At 33.9% G+C, this 16911-nt stretch overlaps 1 long non-coding RNA gene across 3 annotated transcripts in view; it reads left to right on the top strand.

Annotated features, from left to right (window-relative positions):
* LOC139084687 (uncharacterized) overlaps positions 1 to 16911 on the top strand; it is a 258448-nt gene that overhangs the window by 140718 nt on the left and 100819 nt on the right. For 2 of the 3 annotated variants that reach the window (XR_011542267.1, XR_011542260.1), the window contains 2 exons: positions 2460 to 2550; positions 13914 to 14000. This is a non-coding gene — a long non-coding RNA (uncharacterized lncRNA). The remainder of the gene's footprint in view (positions 1 to 2459; positions 2551 to 13913; positions 14001 to 16911) is intronic. The other variant, XR_011542277.1, reaches the window with a different exon arrangement.

Below are 16911 nucleotides of genomic sequence, written 5' to 3'. Positions count from 1 at the left end.
GTTCCGCAGAAAAAAAAAGGAGTAACCAACAGGACTTCCATTTCCATAAAAATGCTACGTACGATATGTTTTAAATTAAATGCTCTATTTTTGAGTCTACAGCAAAAGATCAACACCTATCTCAGGCTGTACCTGAGTAGAAAGAAAAATCAAACAAACATTACTTAAGGAACTAGGAGCCTAGACAACTTTGCATTTCTAGTTCTTAGTACTGACCTGGCATATATAGGGTAACTACTAAGTTCATAAATGCTACACGAAAAATAAATGAATGAAAACGAGGGCCCAATCTGAGAAGAAAACTATAATTTCAACAAATAGGATGCTTGAAGAAAATGTTTTTCAAATAAAAACTGAAGAGATTGAATAAAAGATAATTTAGGTCATAAGAAAATAAGGCAAGAAGAAAATAATATGATCTGTGTACGTAGAAATAAAGGGAAGCATAGTTTTAAAACCAGACGCAAATATAGAATTGGCTATGAAAATGAATGTGGCATAATGCTCTTTTTAATCCTGTGAGCAGATTAACAATGACTGTAATCTATTCTCTGCACTCTGAAAGACTGAGAACCAAGGAGGTAAATTCAATAAGGGCAAAATATGTGTGCCACTAAAAAAAAGAAAAAGAAAAATCAACCAGTAAGATAGATCTTGATTGGCCTAAGAATGTGTCTCTCAAAAATATACTACAAAATATAAGCCCTTCAAAATAAATAACAATTATATTGCAAACCAACCCAAAGGCTACAGCTTGCAGTAAAAATGTTAAAATTCAAAGAGTACCTCAAAGTAACTAAAGAAAATTGTAACTTTATCAGTCTGATAAGTTCTCCGTCAGGATTTATTCATTTGCTATTTATTGTATTAGCTCATTTGCTATTCATTTCTATTTGTACTTTTATCATCATAACTTAGCATTAATTACCACAGCATTAAAATAAAATGCCATTGTAATTCTATATTCAGGGCATAAATGTCTCAAAGTGACACCCACACTTAGCAATTTATCTACCAAACAGAAGTCCATTTACACTTTAAGGACCTTTTCTATAAATTAGTTTATTAATTATTTTTTAGAATTATCTAATTAATATAGATACTAAAGTATTTTCACGCTTTAAAAAAATTAGTTAGAAATTTGCACTCTATCATCTAACAAGAATCAGAATTTCATCATTAATTGAATCTTGATAAGTGGAGAGAGAAAATAGTTTGCTTTTGGGGAGGAGCATTATCTTTTTCTCACTGGAATACATTTAGTTAATTCTATTCTCTATCTAACCAAGTACAAATTATCTTCTCCAGCAATTTTTCAATATGACTTAGATGTGTTCTTAAAATTAAGTCCCCTCTAATTTATCCCCATGTTATGATCACCTATTAAAAGCATAAAATTCAATACATTCACTGTTGCTACAACTCTACTCAGTATTTTGGCTTCTACTTTCTTTGCAAACATGGCTAGTCAGCATACTGTTTATCTTTTGTCTGACGCTAATCTTAATTCAATAATACAGCCCTACTATCAGATATTGGAGTCTGTATCACCATAGGACTTGCTTGTTCAAGATCCCATTGTGTGAGTGATCCCTGGGTTGCTCCATAACTCCCGGACAGGGAAAACCAAAGAGCACTGTGTCACTGATGAATACTAGTTGGGCCAAGAGCTCGGATCCAAGAGAATTTAACAATCAAACTTTGCAACTTCAAACTGATCTCCACCCACTATCTAAAAGCACTCTTTTATGTAAACACTAACCACCTCTCATCTTTCTGTTAGTAATTATCAAACTGTGGAGTATGAAAGAATCACCAAGTTCCACTGCCAGAAGTTCTGATACACAGGTCTGTGGGTAAGGTCCAGGAGTTGCATTTTACCAATGAGTCGTGTAATGTCAATGCAGATGATTAATGCTCCACACATTGAGAAAGATGCTGAAACTCTATAAAGGGTTTTTACTGGAATAAGTCCATTTTATGAGGATGTAAAAATGAATCATAATTTGTTCATCTCCTTATGAGACTAAACTATAGTTTGATCATATTGCTCAATGATCAGAACAGACTAATAGGAATATCTACAGAAAGGTACGCAGTCCCAAGGTGAGAACCAGAGTCTCTGGACCTGAAGGGAAGCATAGGGTTCCGAAGAATTCTCGTAAAAGACCTGTCCCTTCTCCATCTACTAAGTTACTCAGGCCTATCTGAAACAAGTTTTAAAACTCAGGGATGGACCAAGACTCTCAAGAAGTGACTCTTCTCTGTGACTCTAAGCTTTTTAAAGTAATTTTGAGAAGGTTAAATATGTTTAAAGGTTTTAAGTATAAGTAATATTAATTGACAAAGATTATAGCACTCTATAGACGTAGTATGAAGACTTACACCAAGTGTGTGTGAATGCATGTGTCAATCCTGTCACCTCAGTTTTAAGATGTATTACCTGTTGTGATTTACAGGTACAAGGACCTAAAAAAAGAACACACCACAAAATGGTCCAATTATACCCTGTTACCTGTATCAGTAATTGACAATTGCAGAGACATAAAGGTATGTGTGGGTCCAGAGTCCTCTTTTTGTTAATTGATTTGTGTGTAAATATGCTGGTACAATCTTGATTTTGTTTTAGGATTTCTAATGAGATTGAACTTGAATGCTTACTGTTTATGACCTAAAATATTTTAAAGTAGAGTTTGAAAATCTGCAGCTACTATTTTAGTTTTCTTAAAACATAAAGAATATTTAGGTATAGGCTAAATGTGTCTCCTTGCAGAAGTTAAAATAAATTTTCTTATAGTCTGGATAAATTAAATAGACAAATATAGCTGATAAAGGAGAAAAATCAGTTTAGTAGGTGAATAATTATTCATTCAATTTCTGGGAGAAGGAAAGTTATTGGTGATTTCTCCTTTTAGGAACTGGACAGATGTGGGTAGCAATTAAGGAATGGACTGGTACGTTCTAAAGCATTTTCTCCAAATAAACTGCACATTTTAACTGCATATATGTGTGGCTATATAAATTTAGAAATATAATATATCTACATATGTATGTATGCTATATAGTATATAGGTATATGAATATAATATGACATTATATGTAGTCATACATTGATCATTTTTTATCCGCATGTGTTTGGCTATATAGATATATAAATATTATATTATATATAGTCACATTGATCATTTTACATCATTTTATGGATCGTATAATCTTATATGGACTACTAACAGTTTCTTTCTTAAAATCTTGAGCCAAATTGGCCCCAAATACCAACCAAGACATGAAGAAAATAGTTATGTGCAGAGAAAAATTTTCACTCAAATTATTCTGGAATAAATATTACTAGATATTTTAGAAGCAGTGTTAGGAAAGAGGTAATATTATGATATATTTTTCTCTCCCTTTTATGAAGGAATTTGACTTCCTGAAGCCCACTAAGCAGGAAGGAGAAATAAAAGAATCAATTACTGCCTAAATATTATAAAAAATCTTTGAAAAACTAATTTTTCTCTTGTGGAATAATCCTTGAATTCAAAAGAACTAAACAATGAAACTGGCAACATAAAGTATAATCTTAGTAGCTGGAAATTTTTTTTTTAAATACCTGCCTGTTTGACGTTTATTTCCATTTATGAAGTTGAATACTTGTATGGCAAAGTAAAAAATATTTGAACCCGTGAAGCTTCACTTCATTTCTTTACATTTAAATTTCAATCTGTGTGTGATGCATAACTTTTTAAATGTATGAGTTAGATGTATATGATTAGCGTATTTGTGGCCAACATTCAACTGCACCTTTTTTTGTAATATAATAAATTATAAGCACTCTGAGAACATTTATGTATAGAGTACCATTCTATATTTATCAGGCTATATATTTTCCTATCCCCATGGGTCCAATTAATTCACTATGCACATGATAGCACTGAGTAAATATTTGTTGAACAAAAAAGGGGAAAGGTTATTATACTTATGTGAAGGAGATGTGATTAACATAAATGAAATACTCAAGAGTATTTAATAATTTATATCAATTAGAACCAAAAATATGTACAACATTTAGTTAAAGATACTTAGCAATACAAAGCGCTGTCCATTGAGTTAGGTAGCCAGACTCTCAGAGAGTGGGTATAGGAAAACTTCATTTGGAAAGTTATTAAAAGAGAGACAAGCACAGCTTTTAGCAAAGAACAATGAGGAGAGACAAGCAAGGGCCATGGGGCATGATAACTTGAGGTGACTCATTGCAGACATAATAATATTAAAATCTTGGTTGTCAAATGTAGAAATTCAAATATGACAGAAAGGCTTGTCCAGCAGGAGCAAAATTAAGATCTAGAGTAAAACAAGAAATAAAGGCAGTTGAATAATTGGGGAACGAACTGGGGTAAAAAAAGGATTTTATGCCATTTTGAATGAAAAGCAGAAAAACAGCTCATCATTTTTGGCTTTCAGAATTGAATGACCTGAATTAAGAAGATTGTTGCAGTGGTAAAATTAGAAGGTGTGGTGGAAAGGATGGATTGGCATTCAACATCCATTCCACCTTCTTTCTAATGTGTTCTAATTCCAGACTCCCTTGCAGCTAGGATTTAGATATGATCTCGGTTGAAACAGTCAGAAGCACTCAAACGAGATCTGGAGGCAGAAGCAAGGTGAAGCTATGCTTCCGCTGTTTCTGCTCTTTTTTGCTGGTAAGCACAATCATGGCAACATTGGACTTTCCTATGGCAGCACCAGCAGAGGTACCAGTGTTGAGTCATCAACTTCATAGATCTTGAAAAGTAAGGTGTAGGGCACTCACTTTGGTGCATTTTATCCTGTAATGAGAATATATAATCTGGAACTTGAGGGTGAGTTCTCTTGCAAAAATTGTCGTTCTTCTCACAATTTTAACCTCTCCTGGTTTAGAGGCTGTGCTATCCAAGAAAGCAATACTTCCATCAGATGACCCACTAGTTCTTAGAATTGGAAGTTGAGACTGCCACAAGTCCATTTGGGGCCTCCTTATGACCTTAAAGTAATGGAAGCAAAAAAGAAGTTTCTCTGTTGAGTAGGAAGATTGACGTTGATTTTAAGGGAACATAGAGCTGCTATCAAAATGCATGTCAAGGAGGAGTATATATGTCTCTGGAATGAAGGAGATATTTTAGGGTATGTCATATGACCATGCCCTGAGGTAAAAGTTCATGTACACTTCCAGCAAAGCATGACAGATATGATCACCAATGGATCAGGAATGAGGGTTTGCTTTAGTTCACCCACCATTTAACCCTAAGCAGCTGAAGGCAATGGAAGCATGGTATTCATAAGAAGAAGGATGCTATAAGAACAAATATGGCCTGATGACATTTGGAAAAAGAAAGGCTGGAGTAGCCTCTTGATCTTCATGTATTTATTTTTATGTAAACATATTATATTTTTTGAGGAAGATTAGCCCTGAGCTAACATCTGTCACCAATCCTCCTCTTTTTGCTGAGGAAGACTGGCCCTGAGCTAACATCCCTGCCCATCTTCCTGTACTTTAAATGTGGGACACCTCCCACAGCATGGCTCAACAAGCCGCCATAAGTCCATACCCAGTATCCAAAGTGGCAACCCCTGGGCCGCTGAAGCGGAACATGCAAACTTAACTACTGTGCCACCTGGCCAGCCTCTAAAGATATCTTTTTTCCTACTCTGTTTACTCCATTGTATATTGTTCTTTGATAACTTTGTAGGATCTGTGGATGGAAAGGTTAGTGAACTAGAAGAGGAAGGAACATTGCCTCTAGGAGGATTCTATATAAGAAGTTTGGGTTTCTTCACTTGGGGACAGAGTAAGGATGTTTTCGTTTTTTATGAGGGAATAGTTGCATTGTATTGGGTTTAAATCAGTTGTTACTGCTACTGTTGTTTGGAAATTTATATTTGGGCACAGAAGTGTGAATGGTCAGGGAACAGACAGATGGACAGTAGGAGTTATCATGCACTGTTGCTCAATATCCACTCACCCTCTTTCTAGGGTGCTTTCCTACAATTCTGAGGTTGAGAAGATAAAATCTACATTTATTTCTAAGTCCCTTTCAGATGGGGCTCAGAATATGGTTTAGATTGGGACAGTTAGTCACATTCATGTGGTATTTGGAAGGGGGAGTAATGTGGATGCCACAGGTCTACCATTTCTGTTGGTCATCACAGTCATAGATGCCCTGGATTTTTCTGCAACAACATTTGCGGATATCCCAGTGGCCCATAATTAATTTGTGCATATTGAGAGGGCTCAGCGCATCCATTTTTGCGTGTGCCAATACATAGGTGTAATGCAGCTCTGGAGGCGATAGTACATAGGTTTCCAATCTATGGATTGCAACGGATAAAACAATATATTCCTAAAACCAATGGTTGCAAAGACAGTGCCCTCCATTAACAGAGGTGGAGGTTCTCTTGGTGGGTTACATCTTAGCTATTGGAGCCTGCCCTCCAGGCTTTCCAATAAGTTTGTACGAACTTAATTTCTGTTTTAAATTCTTTTCTCCTTAAAATAGAGTAGTCTCAGTTATCTTCAATATAACCTTGACTCAAACAGATGGTGGATTGAGAAAGAAACACAATTAACCAAATTAAACCATTCCGTGTGATGAAAATCCACCCTTCCTGAACACGACATAAACTGGAAACAATCAAGTGTTGGAAATAGAGATCATTTCTGTACGAAAGATGTCTGATTTATCAAGAAACCAAACATAGCTTATAATTTTCAATAAATTCTTGCTGTTTTTTTAATTGTCTTATAGGCAGAGCTAGCTAAAATGACTTCACCAACAGAACTAATTCATTCCTAATGTGAACCTGGGCCATTAGCTTTCTTTATTTGACTACATATACATTTTCATTTGAATTTCATGTTAGTTTAATAGTCACAGTTGGTTACTTGCCACTTATATGCTTCTAATAAACTATATATTTATCAACAAATTTTGACACCTGAAAAGTAGTGATGCATATCCATATGGATGTTTTCATAGTATAGAGATGAAAAGATGTATGTTATACAGATGATAAAATCCAACAGTTTAGGAGAAAACATCCTTATCTGTAAACAGAAAGAAAACTCATAATTAGGTTCAACTAAGATCAAGTATTAAATATTTATATATTGATTTAATTTTTGTTGTAATCTCTAATTCTTTTTCAAGTCAGAGTGAGATATTTAAAGAGACAGGCAGAGATGCAGTCATGGATCATGTACATTTCTGAAATAGTGGCTGATTACAAAGATCCAGTCTGGGGATGGGCGGGATAAGTCACCCACAGTTTGTTCAAGAGATCAAATATCTGATCAATCTAGGAGCTAATTATGTAGTGTAGATTTTGTCTGGATCTCCTACTTTCACTTCTTTTCTTCCTAAGGACGTCAAAAACTTGGAGTTGTACAATCTTCATATAATACCAACGTACACAAAATCACAGATATTTGAGCAATTTGGTTGGGGGAAGCATATATTAACTTTATTTAACTTTCCAGACCTGACCTGTAATAGAATTGGCTTTCTGATCTAAACAGGAATGGAAGTAAACATCCATCTTCAATTGCAATTCAGAATCTATTTTCAACAGATTCTGAAGACTCATATTGCTTGTCGTTTTAGCATAGAAACGATTCTAGTCAGCATAAATTGTGGATTTAAACACAGTTCACCAACATCATAACTGCAAGATATTTTCCATCTTTCTCATGTAATATCTAATATTCTATGTCCTCTGTATGTATTTACAGTTACAAATAATGATTGATATAGTCACTCTTATTTTAATTTATATAAGGCTGGTTTCCTTTTCCTGTCTTTGTGGGGGACAGGCCTGTGCATATTTTTGGGAGACGGCAGTTTCTTTAATATTTAATATAGGTAGAAATCTGTCCTCTTTGAGCTAGGCAAAATACTTGCGAAAGGTAAAAGTTTTGATACATTATTTATCAAGTTGATGTCCTATTTTCTTATGGATTGCTAGAAGCATAACATAAGAGAAAATGCTATGATTTCAAAAAAGGGTGAAAAGCAATCATTAGGGTATTTTTTTGGAAATAAAAGAATAAAATATTTTTATGTAAACAGAAGTCAAAGTTTTTCCTCCAAAAGCCAGCCTACAGACATGAAATAATTAGACACCGAATAAATGAAAAGTGTACATTAGAAGGGATTTAGACATGATGGATCCAGGGACTGTTCCTTTGCGCAAAGCTTTGTTTCCTTTCATAGATTTCTGGCAGCTTCCAGGATAAAAGTAAATTTTATGATAAAATTACTTCTAAACATCTTGAAGCAAACAGTACTTACAGTGGCTTCATGTTTTCTCATCCCTCTGTGTCCACAGACAGCAGGAAACCCTCTTGTTGACTAAGGCAGTGTTTGATAATAATCTTTCTCTCCTTGTTATATTACTCGGAGTGCTCATCATTTGAGACATGTAATGTGTTGGGAATCTCCTACAGTCCACTTCAATTGCCAGGCACCATACCTTCCATATTCTCTCTGCACGCCATTTTTTAAAATCCAACTTTCCAGCTGAGTAGATTGAGGCGCACACTATTTTCTGAGTATCCCATGAATTTCACATATGGAACTGGCAAGAAAATGTGTGCTGACCTGTGCACCCTCCCACCCACCCCCTGCATGTAGTCATATGGGATGTGAAGAACTTTACACTTGATATTTTCTCCGTTTATCCACAGTGCCTCCAAACACTTCGGAAAGTTAAATAATATGTTCAAAAGAGAAAATAAAATTGAAACTACAAGGCAAATTAAGTCACCTAACTCCCAGGAAGAACACTATCTTTTAATATGAGATTTTAAACAAGATTAGGAGTAAATAAAGAAATACCTTCGATGGATGGACATTTAAATTTTGCCACTACATGCAGTGTAATTGTCTGAATAGTTATGTAGCAATTAGTTTCTGATTAGCTTGTAAAAAGAGTAATGTTATCGAAAGAGACTTATCTAGGCTCCTGTAATAGGATAACAAAGGATCATTTAAAATTCGATCCTGAAGTCAAGATATAGCTAGTAGATGCCATCTCTAAATTATCAACACACAAGTATTCGTTCATATACCTTGTGAGAAAAAGGCAAAATTTGTTCCTGAGTCCTTAGTCAATTGCACATAAACACACAAATGTACAAAAAACCGCATATACACACACACATATGCACATATCAATACACACAGTCACATAAACACATGTGCACACATTTGCCCGCACTTAAACACATACACATATACACTCACACATACATACAAATACACACGTATACACACCCTTGCCCTCTCTCAGAAAAACATAAGGCCGAGTATTGGCCTAGCCCTAGATTTATGTCTTTACACAAAGCATTCATTCCTCCCCTCCGCCATCTCTAGTTTTTCCATGGCGCTAGATCAGGAGTCAGCAAACCTCAACCTACAGTCTGCCACCTGTTTTCATGTGGTCTGAGAGCTAAGAATGGTGTTTATGCTTTTAAATGGTTGGAAAAAATCAGAAGGAGAATAACATTTCAAGATATGTGAAAATTGTATGAAATTCATATTTCACTGTCCATAAATAGAGTTTTGTTGGAACTCAGCCATTCTTATTTATCTCATATTATCTAAGGCTGTTTGGGCTACAACAGCAGAATGAAGTAGTTACTACAGAGACCACATGTGGCTCTCTCATTGCTTCACACTACTGCTCAGGACACTACCAACCACAGTGGCACAGTTACAAATCTGCAGTGTTTCAAGAGCCACATGTATCTCTATCCCGTGACCTTTTACTATTATATTTATTATCAGTGTATACATGTTATGTTGAAACAGAAAAAGATGAGAAAGTGGACTTCTTAAGTTGTATTTTTAAGACACAGTAGAGTGTGGATTATTTTATTGAGTTAGATCAACAAATAAGAAGTTAAAAAACAGGCATGGACATCATACTAGAAGTCCTAGGAAGAATAAGATGTGAGAAAAAGCAAGAAAAGGCATGCAAATTGGAAAGGAAGGAATATATGGTCCTTATTTGATGATATCATTGTCTACATAGAAAATCTCATAGAAGCTATAAAAATCTTCTGAAACTAATAAGTGAATTTAGCAAGGTCACAGAATAAAGATCAACATGAAAGGTCAAATTTTGTTTTTATATGCTAGCAAGGAACAATTAGAATCTGAAATTTAAAAACCAACAACCCTTTTAAATTGCACTCCCCAAAAATGAAATACTTGGGGATAAATCTACTACACAGATGATGTGCTGCTCCTACAAAACACTGACAAAAGAAGCTGCAGAATGTCTAAATAAAAGGAGAGATATTCCATGTGCACAGATTGAAAGGCTCAATGTTTTTAAGATGTCCATTTTCCCTAATTTTGTCTGTAAATTCAATGCACTCCAATCAAAATATCAGCAAGCTTTTTCATTGGTAGCAACAAGGTGATTCTAAAACTCTTACTGAAAGTCAAGGACTAAAATGGCCAAGACAATGCTGGAAAAGAAGAACAAAATGGGAATACTTATATAACCTGATTTCAAGATTTATTATAAAGCTACAGTAATGTAAACAGTATGGTATTGGGTAAAGGAAAGACACATAGATCAACGGAACAGAATAAAGAGCCCACACAAATATAGTCAATTATTTTTGGCAAAGGGTGAAAGATAATTCAATGGAGAAAGGACAGTTTTTCAACACATGTTGCTGAGAAAATTTAATGTGAATATGTAAAAACAATGAACATAGACACATAGCACCTTAAATAAAAGTCATCTCAAAGTAGGTCATAGATCTAAATTAAAACATGAAACTATAACATTTCTAGAAGAAGATATAGGAGAAAATCTTCATGACCCTGAGTTTGGTGATGGATTTTTAGATACAACACCAAAGGCACAATCCAGGAAAGAAAAATAATTGATTAAATTGAAAAAATCTTGGACTTTATCAGGTTTAAATACTTTTGCTGTGTGAAAGACTGATAAGAGAATGAAAAGACAAATCATAGACTGAGAGAAAATACTTGAGAATGATATATCTAATAAATGACTTTCATCCAGAATATATACAGAACTTCTAAAATTCAACAATAAAAATACTAATTCAAAAATAAAAATATCTGAACAGACACTTCACTGAAAATAATATATGGATAGCAAATAAACACATGAAAAGATTCACAACATCACATGTCATTATAGAAATGCAACTCAAAACCACAGTAAGATACCACTGTATACTATTAGAATGGCTAAAATCCCAAAAATTGACAATAGCAAATGCTGACTAGGATGTGGAGCAATAGGCACTCTCATTCATTTGTGGAGAGAAAGAAGAACAGTGTAGTCACTTTAGAAGGCAGTTTGGTAGTTTCTTATAAATTAAGCATGAACTGCCCACACAACTCAGAATAGGCACTCCTAAGTATTTATGAAGTACTTTGTAAACTTAGGTCCACACAAATACTTGTAAATGAATGTTTAAGCAATTTCATGGCTTAGCATTGGTAAAGTTTTATTGCGTTTTTTTGTTTGTTTTTTAGCTCAGGGTCAAGACTGAAATTTTTCTGAGTGAGAACCACCCTCAACCACTATTATTGAATACCGAGTAACTTTGGAAATTAGCTTTTGCCGCAGAATTGGTAATATTTATTAATGAATTCAACCCAAAATTACAAGGCAAGCACTACTTTTACACGAGAAACATGTAATATGGTAAGGCTAATTTGAGGACAACTAACATTATTTGGATTACAGGTAAATCAAGCTGCTTTATACACTTTTCACAATATGAAAAGTTAAAACAAGATATGAGATACCTATTTCCACAAAACATTTTAGTGGTTATATTTTATGAACTCAAACTACAGTTTCAGTATCGTTTTTCAGACCTCAGTGCAAGTGCCAAAGAAATTTCTGGATTTTAAAATCCATTTAATTGTGCAGTTGAGGAACTTCCACCTAACTTTCTATTGGAACTGACTAAGACGCACAATCATGACGTGGTAAACGGCAAGTGTCAAGAGAATAATCTAATAGAACTCTATAAATGCTCTCTAAGCGAAAAAGATGTTTAATTTTGGGTCATGACTCAAGGACTGCTATGAATATTTAGCAATACCTATCTGTGTGAAAAGATATTATTAAAGATGAAATATGTGAAATCTCCTTTCAGATCGGCTTTAACAGATGAATGTTTGCAATTGATTTTGGTGATAGGAAATACTAACTGAACCAAAATTAAGCAAAACATTATCCTAAAATAGAATTCTATTATTCTTATTAGTAGACCTGAATTACAATAAAGTACTCAATTATTATTATTATTATATTTTTAATTTGTCAATAAAAATGTGGAATTTCGTTTTCTCTCTTGTTTATAAGTGCCTACACAATAGCTTTGATTTTGCCTCTTGGCCCATAAAGCTAAGATATTTGCTGTCTGGCCTCTTACATAAAAAGTTTGCCAACCTGTGCCTCAGAGTATTTAACAATATGGCCTTCTAACTAGAGCTGTTACTACTCTCCAGGGACCAGAAGGGAATTGATTTCTACTCTCTGGATGGGACTTAAGTTGGTATGGGATGGATTGCTTTTCTCAACGCCATATATTTCTGACATCACAATCGAAATTTGGAATATATTTTCCTATAAAATAACTGTGATTAGTTTGTATGAAATATTTGTATTGTTACCTATAGTCCCAGTCCATTAAATAGTAAAGGTGGCTTTGATTTGCATTTCCCTGATGATTAGTGACGTTGAGCATCTTTTCATGTGCCTATTGGCCATCTGTATGTCTTCTTTGGAAAAATTCGAAGAGATATATGCACCCCTATGTTCACTGAATCATTATTTATAATATCCAAGATATGGAAGCAACCTAAGTATCCATCATTAGATGAATGGATAACTAAGATGTGGTATATATATATATGTGTGTGTGTGTGTGTATATATATGTGTGTGTATATATATATATGTGTGTATATATAGATGTGTGTGTGTGTGTGTATGCACACTGGAATATTACTCAGCCATAAAAAGGATGAAATCTTGCCATTTGGGACAACATGGATGGACCAAGAGGGTTTTATGCCAATTGAAATAAGTCAGACAGAGAAAGACAAATACCATGTGATTTCACTTATATGTGGAATCTAAAAAACAAAATAGACAAACAAAACAAAACAGAAGCAGATTCATAGATACTGGAAACAAACTAGTGGTTACCAGGATGGGGAGGGGTTGGATGGGGGTAAAATAGATGAAGGGGATTAAGAGATACAAACCTCCAGTTATAAAATAAATAAGTCCTGAGGATGTAATGTACAGCATAGAGAATTTAGTCAATAATACTATAATAACTTGTATGGTGACAGATGGTAACTGGACTTATTGTAGTGATCATTTCAGACTGTACATAAATATTGAATCATTATGACATACACCTGAAACAAATAGGATATTGTATGTTAATTATACTTCAATTAAAACAAAAACAGTAAATGTGATTTTGTGGACCTTAGTACCTAAATAGCATTTTCAGTAAATTTCCCAAGAAAATTAATACTGGGTTCCTAAAAAATGACTAATAATCACAATTTTAGAACAGAGCTCTATTGCAATTCAAAAACTACCAATAATTTTTTATGTTTCCTTTAAACATGACGGTATCATGCATAGTTTACACTAGTCCTCATCCAGTTTTTAATTCCAGTGTAGTCCCCTAACTTATCTAGCTATTGTTATCAATTTTCACCTTTTTCAGAATCACCTTAGTAACTGGATACCAGATCAGCAAACAATGTTGTTAAATACAAATCATTTAATGCTAATAAAATACACTGAGAATTATGAGAATGGTATTATGTCATTTGTATTATTATCTCCAAATAGAATTGAACTGCTGGAGTGAAATAATGCTACTCTTCATTCTGGTAGCCAGATTGTCTCCCAGGCAGGAAACCACATCATTCCCTTAAGGTGGGTAATTATACAATGAAACCCACATGAGTCTCATTAATGAGCAGGCCAAGGTAATAAACAGATCCCACAACATTCTTATTAACCTAATACTACTGCACTTGGGGTAAAAACTAATTCCACCATGAATAAACCTGATAATCAGGAGTCTTAAATTAAGCAAAGTGTTACGCTGGATGTATGGAAGAAAAATATAAAACCAAAGACAAAAAAAGAAGCATATGTGTAAGAAAAATTACTTATTTATCTACCTATCCATGTATCTAATTCTTTTATTATGTTTTCCTTATTTCTTGTAGATATGAGTCAACATTCATTTTTAACTTATTTTTCATTTTATAATTATTTGTTTATTCATTTGAGAAATATTTATGTTTGTTTCTAGGTTTTAGGCAAGTTGTTAAGAGACATAACCATAGCCTCAATATCCAGTAGGGGAAATAGGTAGTAAATATCTAATTATGGAAATATATAGAAGGACCATAATTCATTTCTCTCATTGAAGAACTTTTACAATTAAAATTATTTTACCTATATTATATTATTTGTGATCCATAACAACCCTCTTAGATAAGGAAGAATTATTTCTCCATTTTACACTTGAGGAAATTGATGCTCAAGTTAAATGGGTTGTGAAAGGTTCTACAGCAAACTGAAATCTTCTGAATCAAGGTCTAGAGCTTTTTACACTGCATCAAAATCTACCTTACTCTTTTTGATAATATTGATTTTGAATACCCTGCTGTCTCTACAACCTCAACAGTTAACTAACAACTTTATCAAATTTTCCTCATTATTTGAAGAACTGTAGTTTTCCTTTTTTTACTACCTCCACATCATCTTTGAATTCCTCTTCATTTACTTTCTCCACATATTGAACACTTCCAATGCTACTTCTTGTACTATGATCTTACATTTAATTCCTTCTTTCCTATCCCTTCAAAGAATTGCTCCTCCACATTTTTGCTTATTAACTTCACTACCATTTTGCAACACTTTCTTTCACTACAACTCAGTCTGAAAGATGAGTGGCAGACATCACTCTAATACAGTGGAGAAAACCAATGTTTTCTCAACATCAGCTACCAATTTCCAGTATTTCTGCCCCAACGTCTGTTAGTTTTCATGTATACCATGATATTTAGCTGTTATAGAAATTTTGTTGGATAATTTTTGGTTGATTTTCTCATGTTTAGTTACTTGATAATTTTATTTGCAGAAAGTTGCGTTTCTATATATTTTTTATATTTTTCTACATTTGTATAGCAATTATTTTCCTTTTTGAATAGCTATGGCTCGGTATGCTCTGGTATGTTATTAAATAAGAGTTAGTCTTATTCCTGTTTTTAAAGAGAATAACCGTAATGTTTTTCCATTGAGGATAATGTTAGCTCCAGGTTTTAAATATGTACCCTTTATTGTGCAAAGAAAGAAATTCTCCAAACATAATTTTTATTGTTTTAATCAACAATAGATGTAGAATTTTAGCATTTCTTCTCATCATGTATTGAGATAATTATATGATTTTTTACTATCTTTCTTAATAATATAATGAATTATATTAATAATCTCTCCTGTGTTATACCAGAATTTCTTGACTGTGCTAAATCCTACTCAGTCATAATGGAAATATATGTTTTAACTTGATTTTTTACTCTTTGAAGTGAGTTAAAGTGTTATTTATAATTTCAATAACTATTTACAGTGAAGTTGCCTGTCACTTTTTTTGGTTTGGTCTTCCTATGTAATTTAATATTTTTATTCCTAAATGTGACAAAGGTAAGTTATATATCCTTTCTATGCATTATTTTAAATAAAGGTAAGTTATACATCCTTTCTAGAATTATTTTCTAAATAAAGAAACAATGTTATTTACAAAGAGATTTTTTTTTCCTTTGGAAAATTAGATAACAATTCTTCAATAAACTTATTTGAGTCAAGACTAAAGCAGAAGAGTCTAATGCAGTCTCTTAAAAGTGGTCCTCAGGGCCACCTTCTTCAAAATCACTTCAGGAGATTCTTAAAAATGTCCAACTCAGACTTACTGACAGGGCTACTTTGTGACTTTTGTGGGCCTTAGATACTTTTGCCTTTGTGGGCTCCTTTCTCCATAAGAAAATATTAAAAACTATGTCTCACATATGTGTTAGTACAAAGACAAGTATATTAATATTTTATATTTAAAATTTTATCTTTAACTTAAAAGTTTTTGCTTTTTTCTTCTTATTTTTAAAAGAATTAAAACATTTTCACAGGCCCCTAAAAGTGTGTGGGCCCCAGGCCCTGACCCTACTGTTGTTAATAGGTACGTTGGCCCTGCATATTGAATCAGACTCTTCAGGTGTAGGAGCCAGAAATGTGCATTGAACGGATAGCTTCTGTGGTTCCTGTGTCCAGCAGTCTGGTGGCCAAGAGAACTGGGTTCACTGAGGACCAATCCAGCCTTTGTCACTAACTGACAACTGACAGCTGCTTGGCGCTAGTCTCTTAACCTCTTTAGACTGTAATGGTTTTGTCTGTAACATCTCTAAATTCCTCTTGCTACAAATTTTTACGGGGATGTACTTTATTGAGAGCTGGTGATTTTCCTGTCTTCTTATGTATTCTTTCATTCAACAGCTAGATAAACAGATACCTTAGAAACTGTGCCAAGCAGCATACAGAGCATTAGGAATATAGCAGTCACTGAATAAGATGTATTTGGTTGCCAACCCCTTTGGGCTTACAGTCTAGTGGAGAAATAGACACTCAATAAGTACGTACATTTGTGAGGATGTGCAAATAAAAAATATGGGGTGATAGGAAGGACCCTTAACCTAGTCTGGGTCGTCAAACAATGTCTACGTTCAGATGAATGGGACTTAGCAGATCTGGAAGGGTGTTGAAGGTTATAGATGGAGAAAACTCTGTG

The sequence above is a fragment of the Equus przewalskii genome, chromosome 1, assembly GCF_037783145.1.
Source record: "Equus przewalskii isolate Varuska chromosome 1, EquPr2, whole genome shotgun sequence".
NCBI lineage: Eukaryota > Metazoa > Chordata > Mammalia > Perissodactyla > Equidae > Equus > Equus przewalskii.
This window is presented reverse-complemented; position numbering and strand designations above follow the sequence as displayed.